The sequence below is a fragment of the Cryptomeria japonica genome, chromosome 1, assembly GCF_030272615.1.
Source record: "Cryptomeria japonica chromosome 1, Sugi_1.0, whole genome shotgun sequence".
NCBI classification, from domain to species: domain Eukaryota; kingdom Viridiplantae; phylum Streptophyta; class Pinopsida; order Cupressales; family Cupressaceae; genus Cryptomeria; species Cryptomeria japonica.
Window position 1 is genome coordinate 141,600,886 of NC_081405.1, and position 14,126 is coordinate 141,615,011.

Genomic DNA, 14,126 nt, shown 5'->3' on the forward strand with positions numbered 1-14,126 from the left:
ACATGAGCAAGGGGTATCTTGGTCGGTCATGTCCAAAGGACATGATCGATCAAGGTACCACTTGATCGGTCCCCTCCGTGATATATATACACTGATAAAATGTTGTGGAGAGTACATAGAAAATATTAATGCTCTCTCTCCACCTGCAACAAAGAAAAGAAATCGGATTTATTATATTGTGAAATAACATATACTTGAAAAGAAAAATTACATTGAATATAACTTGCTCTTTGAATTGAAAATTGAAATACATTTACACTTATCACGTAATTTATTTATTTTTAAATTAAAAAAATTAATTTTTCTTTATTAATTTTTTAAAAGTTTTTTCATGACTTTTTTAATAAATATTTTTTAATAAGAATTTTTATCTTTTAAAAAGAAAATGTCATTAAATAAGAAAAATTGGGAAGACATTTTTTTTGTCCACCTACATACTTGTCTTGCACCGTTCTCCAACTAGCAACCGAGGGGGGGTTAGTTTGCTACTACATTTTTCTTGGCAGCATTCCAATCGAAGGCATCTTCATCTGCAGTCTTCTATAGGGCTTCTTTGGTGGCATCATCTTCATGTTTCCGTATCTGCACTATGTTGTGATGTATTCTCTTGCTTGAGCTATGTTGTAACACACTAAAATAAAGTGCCACACCTCTTTGTACTTTTTCATTGATGACATATTTGATGCAATTCTCTTAAACTCCATAGATTAGGAACTATCTTGTGAGACTTGGTACATGTTTCAGATGAGAAAGTATGTAGTTTGAGTATCTAGTCGATACTCATACAGGTTGTCTCCATGCCTAGTCTTTATTATGTTATAATAAGTGATTCATTAGTCATTCTTCATCGAAATTGGTACCTAGTTTTTTCACACTTTGACATTCTTGGTGCAACATTAGTTCTATTTCTTCCTAATGGGGAGGAATGTTGTTCAACATTATTGGACCATCTTTGCAAGAGATTCTACGTTGAGGAGGGACTTCATGTTCTCTCTTCTTCTCTCTTATGGGGGGGGGGGGAAGCATTTCCTCACATGAGGTTATGTTCTTCTCATTGAGAGCATTGTGTGTTCATCTCTCTTTTGGGAGGGAGTTTTTTTCCATTGGGTTTTTCTCTCTTCCTCTGTTTTTGATAAATTGCATTGCATTTTGTAACATGCAACATACTATGCAAATTTGAAATAACAACTTTTACATCATTGAAGCTGAAAAGAAGGGAAAACTTGCAACTTTATTTTTCTACATTTTCTTTAACAACATTGAACTGAAAATTGAATTGAACATAGATCTATGCTATGAGCAAAATAGTAGATACAAATGAAAACTTTAACATTTCAAATTAGGTGAAATAGAGAGGTTTAGAAGATACATTTTTCCAGATGCTAATAATATGAACTCTCATAACTTTACCATCAGTCCAATGAGGAGGGAAAGTATCATCAAGGCGCTTTTCTGCCCAACCACATACCTACTAGTCCCCTGTACCATATCTGACTGGATTGGCTCGACCCTTCACTAGGAGGTAACAAAAAGTCTAACTCATGCCATTTGAATTGGAGGGTAATCCTACACAGATCCCTATTCGATCATACACTATAGGCTACCCCTAACTACGATGACCTTTGACTAGATTGTGTATCTGGATTAACAAACTAGTTGACGCTTACAGAAGCAACATCACCTTGACTAAGGGTTTCTATGTCATTGCAAACATGCTATTTCATGAAGTCAATTGTTCATCATCTTACTTGGTTGGATTGAATTCTTGAAGGTAACCAAGTCATATTTGTCTCCATGCTACTGCATTCTCACTCTATGAGGCTTATTGGCTGTCATTTTTGTTTGGACCCAATTTCACATGTTGGTCAACAAACTTGAGGTGACTTATACTCTTATGGTGTAACCTATCTTTGTCAAACCCTAGATTAATTTAATACGGAGTCATACTTGTTCCCTTGAGCTAGCAACTTGCTCTCTCATGAGTACAACAGTCGAATAGTTCATATTTCACACAATCTTAATGTTGTTTACACAATAGAAGTAGCCCATACTTGGCCTTTATTAACTAGTATCTTTCATTAAGTTGTAAATGATGTGTAAATGATTAACATATGATACCCTTTTTCACACATGAATATTACATGGAATACAAAACAATCAATACTTCTCCATAGTCTAGCATGTTTGATTGTATCGGTCAGTACTCTACCTCATCCTGAGGTTAAAGGCCTTATTTTATTTAAGATGAAACTTTTTCCCTTCTAGTTTCATTGTAGCATGGTTTTAACCGATATACTTACCTTAGTGTGGAAAAGATGAGATAGACAACAGGCTGCTATCTCCTTCATCAGCTTTAGCTTTTATGTGTTGTATGTATTATGAGCATTCGTGTTACTATTGTATTGTCTAATGGAATTATATATTTTTGTATGAATGCCAAACTTCATTAAGAAGCAGTGAAGGTATGTATGGCTATACATACTGTAGACACCCAAAATTGTCCAGTTTAATTAAATAAATATTTTATTTATTTAATTATCTAAGTTTAATTATCTAATAAATATTTTATTTATTTAATTATCTAAGCTTAATTCTTCTATTAATTGAATAAATCTTTATTTATTTAATTATTTCATTTATCCTCTTCTAACCTTATTTTTCATTTAAATAAATACATTTATTTATTTAAATTATCCTTTTCCTAAATTAAATAAATATCTTATTTATTTAATTGATCTCACTCCTTCTATTAATTAAATAAATCTTTATTTATTTAATTAATTCATTAACCTTTTCTACCTATGACACATGTCATTCATCTCTTAATTCATACACTACCTACCCCTTTCATTATTTTATTATTTCTTTTACCTACCCTCTAATCATAGCCGACCTCCTTTTACACCTCTCAATCTTATCCCTCCATTTCATATAGTGTCTTCTATATAAGGAGATGCTTCCTTCATTATCAAACCCCTTGTTGACTACTTGACTACACTACACTTTTGAACATAAGCGATCCTACTTGCAACCACATTTTCATTCTTTATTGAGCTCTTGTGCACATATAAAATCTGAGAGCAAATATATCAAACAAGATCAATGGAGATAGGAAGAATGGAGATCAAAACCATATTGGACATGTGATGGTATAATTTTTGTGATTTCATTTGATTTGCATTGTCTTAGGTAATCTTCATATGTTATGGTGGATCTTTGTTGTTGTAGGCAATCATGAGTATGTACATTTTCCTACTCCACGTTGATTTAATTTCAAAATAAAAATCATTTAAGAGCAGATGGCTTTACAGAAAATACATTATTCCTACCCTAGAATGCCCAACTCACACTTAAATCGAAATATCAGAGTATTTATGCATTTTCTTCCTTTCAAATAATTCAACCAAGAATTTTGAACTCAAAAGAAGGAATAGAGGAATAAACAAGCTTGTTGGGTTTTGTAAATATCACATGATCCAAAATTTAGAGGATAACTCGACTTGATTCAGCTCTTAAGTGCAGTTCTTTACTTATGAAACTTCCTAAGCTTTTACCAATAAAATAAACCCCAAATGGACGCAGCGCTTACTAGAGGAGAATGCTAGCAAATACCGAGCTTCCAAACATTTCTCAAAAACCCTTTTTCATAATGCCTATCACTCTTCCCAAAAAATGCCATATTCCCCAACTCCACCTAATCTTAGGCAGTCATGTGAATTTTCTTCCAAGAAGGATCACGCAAAAATGATGTCGAGCCCCTCACACAAGTTTCGCGTCCAGAAAATGTTTGTCTTCTGGGAGAAGCTACCGGTCACGCGAAAAACCTTCATGCCTTCTGAAGCTTCTGCCAGAACCTGTTTGTTATTCGCATCCCACTTTTAATGAATATCGATATAAATCAAATACATATGTCGTGGGCTTCATTCAAATTATACCCTGATGCTCTGCAAAAAGGATTAGAAAATCTGTTTGATGGCAACACACACAAGAGCACAAGAAACAAACGTTAGTGTTAGCAACAAAAGATTATCCTAAACAGGCATATCAAGAGAGATATTAAGCATGAAATAGAAAGCATATAAACATAAAATGAAATAGCTAATCAAGATGCTCATAGTTGCTCCTCCCTTGTTCCTCTCCTCTCCAAGTCCCAAATGAGTGTAGCTCTCAGCAGCTTTTTGCACTATGGATGCTTATGGAGGATTGAGATTTAATACTAAGCTTCAAATATGAAATGAAAAGCTAAATACTATGCTAGAGTAGATAGTGATGCTATGAAAAAGCTCTATGCTAATGCCAGTATAACAACAATACTCTAAAATGCTTCTCCTTTGCTTGAGGAGAAGGGTTCTATTTATAGAAGAAATAGGGAAATGAAGGGTTAAGATTGAGCAATCTTAACAAGGGTTAGGATTGAAAGTTGGGGATCCATGTGCACAATTGGCACCAATAAAATGGTGACAAGTTTCAACATAGGATTGGGTTGAGAGAAGAGGTTGGAGGCATTAAAGGCTTGAGAAGACCTCATGGTTATCTAGAAGGTAAGGGTCAAGTCTAAATTAAGATTACCCACTGGATTAGGAGTTAATGCAAGGATAAACCTTTGTGCAAATGATTAAGAGATAATCATGGTCAAAGCATTAAAGGCTTGATGAGACCCTTGGGTTGGGTAGAGGTTGAGTCAAAACAAATGTTTTAACCATGTGGGAGGGTTTGAGGTAACCATTAATGGTTATTGGAGACTTTGGGGATTAAGTGGTTGAAGGTTGAAAGCTTTCAAAGGTTATCCAAGACTTTGAGGGTTAATTTGTTGAACACACAAAGCATTAATTGTTTTTCAAAGACTTTGGAGTCTTTGAGAAGTGACTCCAATTTGCTTAGGAATGTGACAATATTTAGGGGATGGATTAGGCTAATTAGGAAGGGTTTAGAAGAATTTAGAAGGGGTTTAGGCATGCAAGTGGATTTTGTAGGAAAATGCAAGTGGGAGAAATTTTGGTATTTTCAATTAAAATAAAATCATTTATTTCAATTAAATGGTGTAAGTTGCATTTGGATAAATATTCAAATAAATATTAATTTATTTAAATGAGAAAAATGAAGATAAAGCATTAAAATGCTTGAAGACTTTGAGGGAAACCATTAAAGGCTTGAAGACTTTAAGGAAAACCATTAAAGTCTTAAGAAGACTATAGAAGGAAGCCATCAAGTTTGAAGACTTTAAAGCCATCAAGTTTGACTACTTTAAGGGAAACCATTAAAGGTTTCAAGTGGGTGAGGATAAATAGGATTTTAAATAAATAATTTATTTAAAATAGTTGTGCAACTTGCTTTTGTAGGAAAATACAAGTGGGTGGAGGATAAAGGTGATTTAAATAAATTATTTATTTAAAATAATTGTGCAACTTGCATTTGTAGGAAAATGCAAGTGGGTGGAGGATAAAGGTGATTTAAATAAATGATTTATTTAAAATAATTGTGCAACTTGCATTTGTAGGAAAATACAAGTGGGTAGAGGATAAAGGTGATTTAAATAAATGTTAATTTATTTAAATGTGAGAGGTGGGATTTTGGGGGTTTTAAATAAATATTAATTTATTTAAATGTGAGAGAAGATTTAATTAAATAAATATGATTTATTTATTTAATTAATGGTCTGAATTTGGTTAAGTGAATTAAATCAAATAAATTGAATAATTTATTTAATTAATAGGAGAAGAGGGTTAAGATGAATTAATTAAATATTAATTTAATTAATTCATTAATTGATGGTTAAATAATCAAATAAATATTAAATATTCATTTAATTAAGTGGACAGATTTATGTGACTACATACCCAATAAAATATTAAGATGACATTGTATTGTGCATTGATTAATATGCATGAGATTAGGATAGGATTGATGTTTTATTCGATGTCCTTCTTTTCTGCCACCTTATACATTTAGCGGCTTTAAGAAAGATTTAAAATAAATTAACTCAATATAAAAGCCCCTTTTAATTTATTTTTATATATACTTAGCTATATTTTTAAAATAGCCATAATAGAATCGACCAATGCTTTGCACAAAAGGACCTTACGTTGCAAAAACATTAATATAATATATTCATATATTTATATATTTACGTTACCAAACATGAGCCAAAGCAATTTTTAATTAATTATTAAGAATAATAAAAATAATAATAAATAAATTAATAATAATAACCAACTAACTTGGAGGCCAATTGATGACTTAGAGTCATGAAACCCTAAAACCTCTATACAAATCAATTAGGGTTACCTAACATGACAGGCTAGCGAAAATAACATGGTCAACATGAGATGACCTGTCTCACTTTTGGTTAGGGTTTCCAGATGGCATGAATTCTCTTTTCCTTACCTCCCAACCTAATCATACTTCCCCTCCCTTCTCGGAGGACGACGAACTCTTGCACAAACTTGGCCAATTCAAACAATTAGTCTAAAATCTTGTCATAACTCTGACATTTCAAAAATATTATTGTAGTCACACAAATCTGTCCAAATTAATTAAATAAATATTTGCTATTTATTTAATTAAAAATCCACTAGCCATCAGTTAATTAAATTAATATTTAATTAATTCGTCTCCAAACATTCTTCTATTAATTAAATAAATTATTCAATTTATTTTAATTAATTCATTAAATCAAATTCAAATCAATTAAATAAATAAAATCTATTTATTTAATTAAAATCCCCTTTTTCCTCTTTTAAATAAATTAAATAAAAACATTTATTTAAATCATTATCCCCCCCCCTCCCCACTTGCATTTTCCTACAAATGCAACTTGCACACATTTATTGAAATAAATGAATTTTTATTTTAATAAAATCCTATTTTTTCTCACCCACCAAATCCACTTGCAAAATCTAATCCCCTTCTAGATTCTTCTAACCCCTTCCTAATTAGCCTAATCCATCCCCTAATTATTGTCACATTCCTAAGCAAAATGGAGTCACTTCTCAAAGACTCCAAAGTCTTTGAAAAGCATTTAATGCTTTGTGTTTTCAACAAATTAACCCCCAAAGTCTTCCAAAACCACTAATGGCTCTTACATGACCATTTATGGCTCTTACATAACCATTTATGGTTATTTCAAACTTGTCTCCCCAAACATTTATTGTTTTGACCATATTCATCCATTTCACATTTGCACAAGAGTTTATCCATTGGATAAAGGCTTTATTCTTTGAATAAAGAGTTTATTCATTCAACCAACCTTGACTTTAACTCCCAATGTCATGTCAAGCATTTAACGCTTATTCCCTCCCCTCTCAACCTATCTCACATTGACACTTGTCATCCTAGGATTGGGTTGAAAGCCCTCACATGGATTTGAAATCATTCAATCCTGACCCTTGTTGAGATTGCTCAATCTCAACCATCCATTGCTCCATTTTTCCTATAAATAGAGCTCATTTATTCTTAATCCAGATCCTGAAAACTTGTATGCATTTAACCTATAGACATTTTAGAGAGCATTTAGCATAGAAAACTCATGTATTGTCATTTTGGTTAAAATAAATCAATTTCAGTATCAATAGCTTAATATTAGCTTTTCATTTTACATTTGGAGCACAATACTACAATATCAATCCTCCATAAGCATCCATAGTGCAAAAAGCTGCTAAGAGCTACACTATTTTGGAACTTGGAGAGGAGAAGAACAAGAGAGAAGGAGCTAAGAGCATGTTAGGAGGTATTTGGAGATGCCTCATCATATTTGCTTCATTAGTTAGATATACTTTCATGTTTTTAGTGTCTCTCTTGATATGTCTATTTAGATTAGTTTTTGATTGACTAACACTAATGATTTTCTTGTGTCTTGTGTGTTGTTTGTCATTTGCTAATCTTGTCCATTTAGCAGGGCATCAATTATCAACAAAGTAAACATCTTAAAAATCATCATGTTAAATATCAAAACATCAATTTAACAGTCGTAAGTCACCATTTCAATGTATTGAGCACAAATGTCATCGAGGGCATCATCACTCAAATTATAATATAAACATCTAGGGCATCATCACTCAATTATAACATGAAACACCTAGGGCACGATTAACATCGTGAAAGTATCACATAAAACAACTAGGGCACAAACAACATGGCGTAAAGTAGCATATAACAACTAGGGCACAAATGGGATGTAACACATTTGTATGTAGGTACCTAACATGACCTAGTAGCAGGGACCCATCTTGCATTGTTAGATTGAATGTACATTCCCCTAAGTTGCACTTAAGGGGGGTGTTGGTGTAATTTATGTCTCGTGTAATTACACTTTACTTAAATTGACTTAGGATAATGTATTTCATAGTAATTTGCATGAGACATTTAGGGTATTGCATATCTAAGGAATATGGTTGTAGGAGAAATTTCACCTTTGGTGGTGTTATCTTGTTATCACATTTTCATATCCATTTATAATGGAATTGGTGGAATTATCTATTGTTTCTCCTACCTACCCCTACCTACCCTTGTATCTCATTGGGCCACATGTCATGATTGTGTGCTCGCATGTCTCTATAGCCTTGCCTTTATAAGCAAGCTCATGTACATTGTACTTAATTGATCCGCCTATTTGCATCTTGATGAGAATACAGTTTTTTCTTATCATATATTATTTCTCTCTTGTTCTTGTGCTTTCCATTGCCTCTAGATCTTGGGTGGCTACCTTCATAGCCAATTCTCATGCTAATATATATTTATATGTTTCTATTCTTGCTACTATAAACTTTGTGTAGTAAATTATATTAAAAGTTCCTTAATACTCGATACAACAAATCATCCCATTATTGAGGGGAGAAGAAAATACATGGTAAGGAAGCAAGTATCATTGGCTTCTATTTAGTATGCCAACCTTGGATGGGGCCAAGAGTTAGAATGACGGGTGCATTCCATGGTCTTGGGTTTGATGGAATGGGATAGGCTCAATGCACTTTATATAATTTCCAAAGGAACTCCATAATGTGGATAGTTTGTTAGGGAAAGTCTTATTGAATCCCAAATGAACATTATGTAATTTGCAATGGTGATTAATATTCTCCTTATAATATTATTGATTATATGTTTTCAAATCTTTCATGGATATTAGAATGATAACTAACTTGGTTGTGGGTTCTAAATCAAGATTTAAAGTTGGCAATTTGTGTTTCCTAAATATACTTCATACCTTGTTTGAGAATTATAGGACAAAATATCAAAAATCTCAATAGGATAAGCAAGTTGATCGATCCAAACTGGATATCTATCTGATTTAAGAATTAATCAAAGGATGGTCAGTTGACTTTGATAGGTGCTTGGTATGATGCATAATGCATAGAACATTTATCTTGTTGATTTGCTATCATGTCTTCCACTTAATAATATGTAGGATTGATAAGTAATTAAAATATTGCTACTAATATATATTTATATGTTTCTATTCTTGCTACTATGACATTTATGTATATTAAATATATTAAAGATTCCTTAATGCTTTATCCAATCAATCATCCCATTTTGAAGGGGAGAAGGATATACATAGTAAGGAATCAAGTGGGATTGAGTTCCATTAAGTATGCCAACCCTTGGTGGGGCTAGGAATCCAAATTGTGGGTGTCATTTCGTGCTCTTGGGCTCGATGGAAAGGGATAGGCTTGAGGCACCTTATATGATTTCCAAAGGAACTCCATAATGTGGATGGGTTGTTAAGGAAAGTCTCATTGGATCCCATGTGCACATTATGTAATTTGCAATGGTGATTAGGATTCTCCTTATAATATTATTGATTATTTGTTTTCCAATCTTTCATGGATATTAGAATGATAACTAACTTGGGTAGAGGTTCTAAATCAAGATTTAAAGTTGGCAATTTGTGTTTCCTAAATATACTTCATACCTTGTTTGGTAATTTTAGGGCAAAATACAGGAAATCCCAATAGAGGACATTATATCTTCATCTCAAACGGAGTAAGTAGTAGACTAATAGAGTTAGAGGGGGCATGTTGTTTATTCACATTAAAGATCCCTTACCCCTTGACCTTGATATCAAAGGGTAGAGAAGACATCTTGAAATAAATGTCATCAATGATAAAGGGGGAGATTGTTGCAAATAGAGAATAGTATAATCTCATTGATGTCAATCCATTGTTGATTGTTGTCATTGATGTAACTACTTGAGGACAAATGGAGCATGGTGCAGATAACCCATGACACAACTAAAGTAAAGACCAATGCTAAAGACCAATGCAGTTATGACATTTGCATATCATCATTATGGTGCTAATCATCTTTGCGGTTGCATGGATAACAAGGATTTAATATTAACAATGATGTTGAAGACAAGGAATAAGTACTTGTTGCACACAATTGTACCTTATCTTTTGAAGTTCATATCCATACTGTTTATTCTTCATGTGTTAGAGTTATGATGACTTCAAGTTGTTTGTAGTGATATCTTGTCAATCTTACGTACTCCATTTAGGGGTATGATCTAAAAAGTTGTCTAAGGCATAAACTAAGTATATTCTAAGGCAGAGACATAGTGTTTGGATTCGCATTCCTCCACACAACAAGATATGATCTTGTGGTTCAAATTAACATTATAGAGATGGAAACATGAATTATCTAAAGTTTCAGGTCAAGACCTCCTCTGCAAAAAGAGTTATAGATAATTGAGTACCAGACAGTGCTAAGGTAGAGTAAAGTGTTTCACAGGGCATACTGGAATGCTTCGCACTTCACCATGCTAGCATATTTAATCAAGTATTTTTCAAGACATGTTCACTAGTATCTAAGCCATTGATTATTAAGGTTTCAAATGATTTAGTGTACCACAAGTTCAGTTTCCAAGGTGTCAAGACAATACTGTGAACTTCTCTACTCTATTTTTCACCTATGCAAGTAGTTAGGTGTTTGCACTAGCATGAAATGGGTTGAAGTCATAAAAGGTAGTTTAGAGATGTTTAACAAGTCCTATAATACTTATATCATGATCCACATGTTGATGTTTAAGTCTCCCTAGTACCAATATCAATTAGATCAGTTGGACTGAAGTATTAAGTGCTTGAAGTGCCAACTCGACATGCTAGAAGGGTTGTGACAAATGCTTGTACCATGTGCCAAGTGGAGTAACATGTGTCGACCATGTAAGATTGTTTTGGGGCTAGTTGATCCTTTTTACATGAATTGTTGTGACTTGTTTTGATTGGGTTATGTGTCTTGTGGCCGACTAATGTGGTGTTACAAATTTCCTCTATACACCACCTTGTAGTCGTCCTAAGTGGTCTTTTGAAGACTTGCAGAGGATATAAAAGATAGATCAAATCAATTGAAATGTGTGTGGGAGATAGAGAAGGATGTGTGCTTCCATGCCCTAATCAATAGAGTGTATTGTTGACAAATGCCATTTTTATTTTTTTTGGCAAAAGGCTGAAGCCTATAATATATTAGACATAGCAAACTAAGAAATTGCAATAACAAGAATATAAGAGTAATCCAAGGAGGGGGAAAATCACCCTTAACTGAATGCAAGATCTACCCATTTCTAGATTAAATAGTATACTAAAGAGGTTGAATATTCAAAACCCTCCTACCATGAGTTGATAAAGAATCCAAAATCAACCCAAGAAAATTATAACTACTGGTAAAAGTAGGACTTATCTAGTTATCCCCAATTAGAGTAGCTATCATCAAAATCCTGTCCAGGAACAAGCAATTTGCACAAAACATATATGCGACAACTTCGTTCACAAAATGTCCCAGTCTCTAATGAAGGGGCATGAATCTTTTTATGCCTAGTTGGGGATGACCTTGTTCCCAGCAGAGCAAGACAGGTGCAAATGTTGGGAAACGGCCTATGTCTGTTCGCAACTTAATGATGAAAATAGTAACAAAATCTCCATTCAAAACTGAATGTAAGTTGGTTTTCCACTTCAATCACTGTCCAAAACTTATGTCAAAATATGTTACCATTCACTGTGAAATCAAACAGGGGGTATTCTAAACACCTTAAGTGATGCACAATTTACTACTTCCCGTTTAGCTCATGCTTCTACCATGTTAGTTAAGGGTAACCATGAGGGTCTATTTGAGCATGAAGAAGCAATTCCCACAAAGCCATGAAGCAAATCATAGTAGATGACCAACTAGGTTCCATTCTGCGATCTGAGTTTGCATTGAACCAATTGATAAAAGGAGGTGGAGATGTGAATCTCATACCATTAACCAAGGGATAATGTAATGACCTCTCCACCGAGTCCTTAAGAATGTCAAAGTCTATTGAAAATGCCCCCAATCCATCTATCACCCACAAAGAAGTACTTTTGAAGCTGCTCCTTCAATTCATCCCAAGAGAACAGAGATGCATGCACAAAGGAGCCCATAATGAAAAACAAACCACATTGCGTGTGAACAGAGAACGTGTTGAGAGTTGTGTAACACCTGACTTTTCCAATTTTGTGTGGAGAGATACCACAAAACGGATATTAATTCCTCCATTAATCCACGCATGTGATAAAAATCATCCCATAAAAACCTATTATAATCTTGTTATCTTTTGTGAGGTTGGATTTGAACAGTAGATCCAAGTTGCTCTTCTCACCGTTGTTTTTCTCATGTGGTTTTCCACATAAATTTGGTGTCATGGTTGTGTTTTTTGAGTTCTTTCTATACTTGTTGTTTAATCATTAATGGGAATGAATTACTAATCAGAAGTAAACTAATTTTAAGTTAAGACTAATTCAGCCCCCCTCCTCTCAGGCTTTGGATGTGTTCAACATTCTTATGGAAAAAAAAATTCCAAAGCTTCATTATCTCCAATCCTAGTTTATGCTTTCCAAAGTTCCATTATCTTCATTCCCCTTATATGCTTCATGTTTTCAAATTTGATAAATTTCAATTTATAAAATAGGTAAAAATGATATTTATCATATTATTAGACAAAATTCAATTTTCTTATTTCCTAAGAAAAAAAATTGGTTTTTATTAAGGTAAGTAGAAAACAAGGATCTCGAGCCCTTTACAAGTTTCAATATTTTTTTACCAAATATCCCATCATACATTATGTTATAAAAATTAACCAAAAATAAAATATCCCATCATACATTTGTTATACGACACAACAGATATTAATTCCTCCATTAATCTGCACGTGATAAAAATCATCCCCTAAAAACCTATTATAATCTTGTTATCTTTGTGAGGTTGGATTTGAACAGTAGATCCAAGTTGCTCTTCTCGCCGTGGTTTTTCTCATGTGGTTTTCCACGTAAATTTGGTGTCATGGTTGTGTTTTTTGAGATCTTTCTATACTTGTTTAATCATTAATGGGAATGAATTACTAATCAGAAGTAAAATAATTTTAAGTTAAGACTAATTCAGCCCCCCTCCTCTCAGGCTTTGGATGTGTTCAACATTCTTATGGAAAAAAAAAATTCCAAAGCTTCATTATCTCCAATCCTAGTTTATGCTTTCCAAAGTTTCATTATCTTCATTCCCCTTATATGCTTCATGTTTTCAAATTTGATAAATTTCAATTTATAAAATAGGTAAAAATGATATTTATCATATTATTAGACAAAATTCAATTTTCTTATTTCCTAAGAAAAAAATTGGTTTTTATTAAGGTAAGTAGAAAACAAGGATCTCAAACCCTTTACAAGTTTCAATATTTTTTTACCAAATATCCCATCATACATTATGTTATAAAAATTAACCAGAAATAAAATATCACTTCAATAAATTATTGAGATATAGCAAATGTTATAATAAGACTTAATGTGGCCATTCACATCTTCTATCTAGCTCCTATCGATAAATACAAAAACAATTTAGTTTATCATATAAAAGTTGTGAGATTGCAATAAGTTAGAAAGAAAAAAGAACTTTTCATTTCTTGAAGGAAAAGGTGTACTAGTTGATAAGGATAACATGGTCTAGCTTACCCACAATTGGTACCACTAAACTTAATTTTTATGGGGCTTCAAGGACCAATCTAGGTAATGCATGTGCAAATGTTATTCTACACACAGAAGATGGATGCTTTTTCTAGGGAGGCTTCCTCTTCCTAGAACATTGCACCCACGTGGGAGGTGGTCTTGTAGGGATTGCATCAGCAT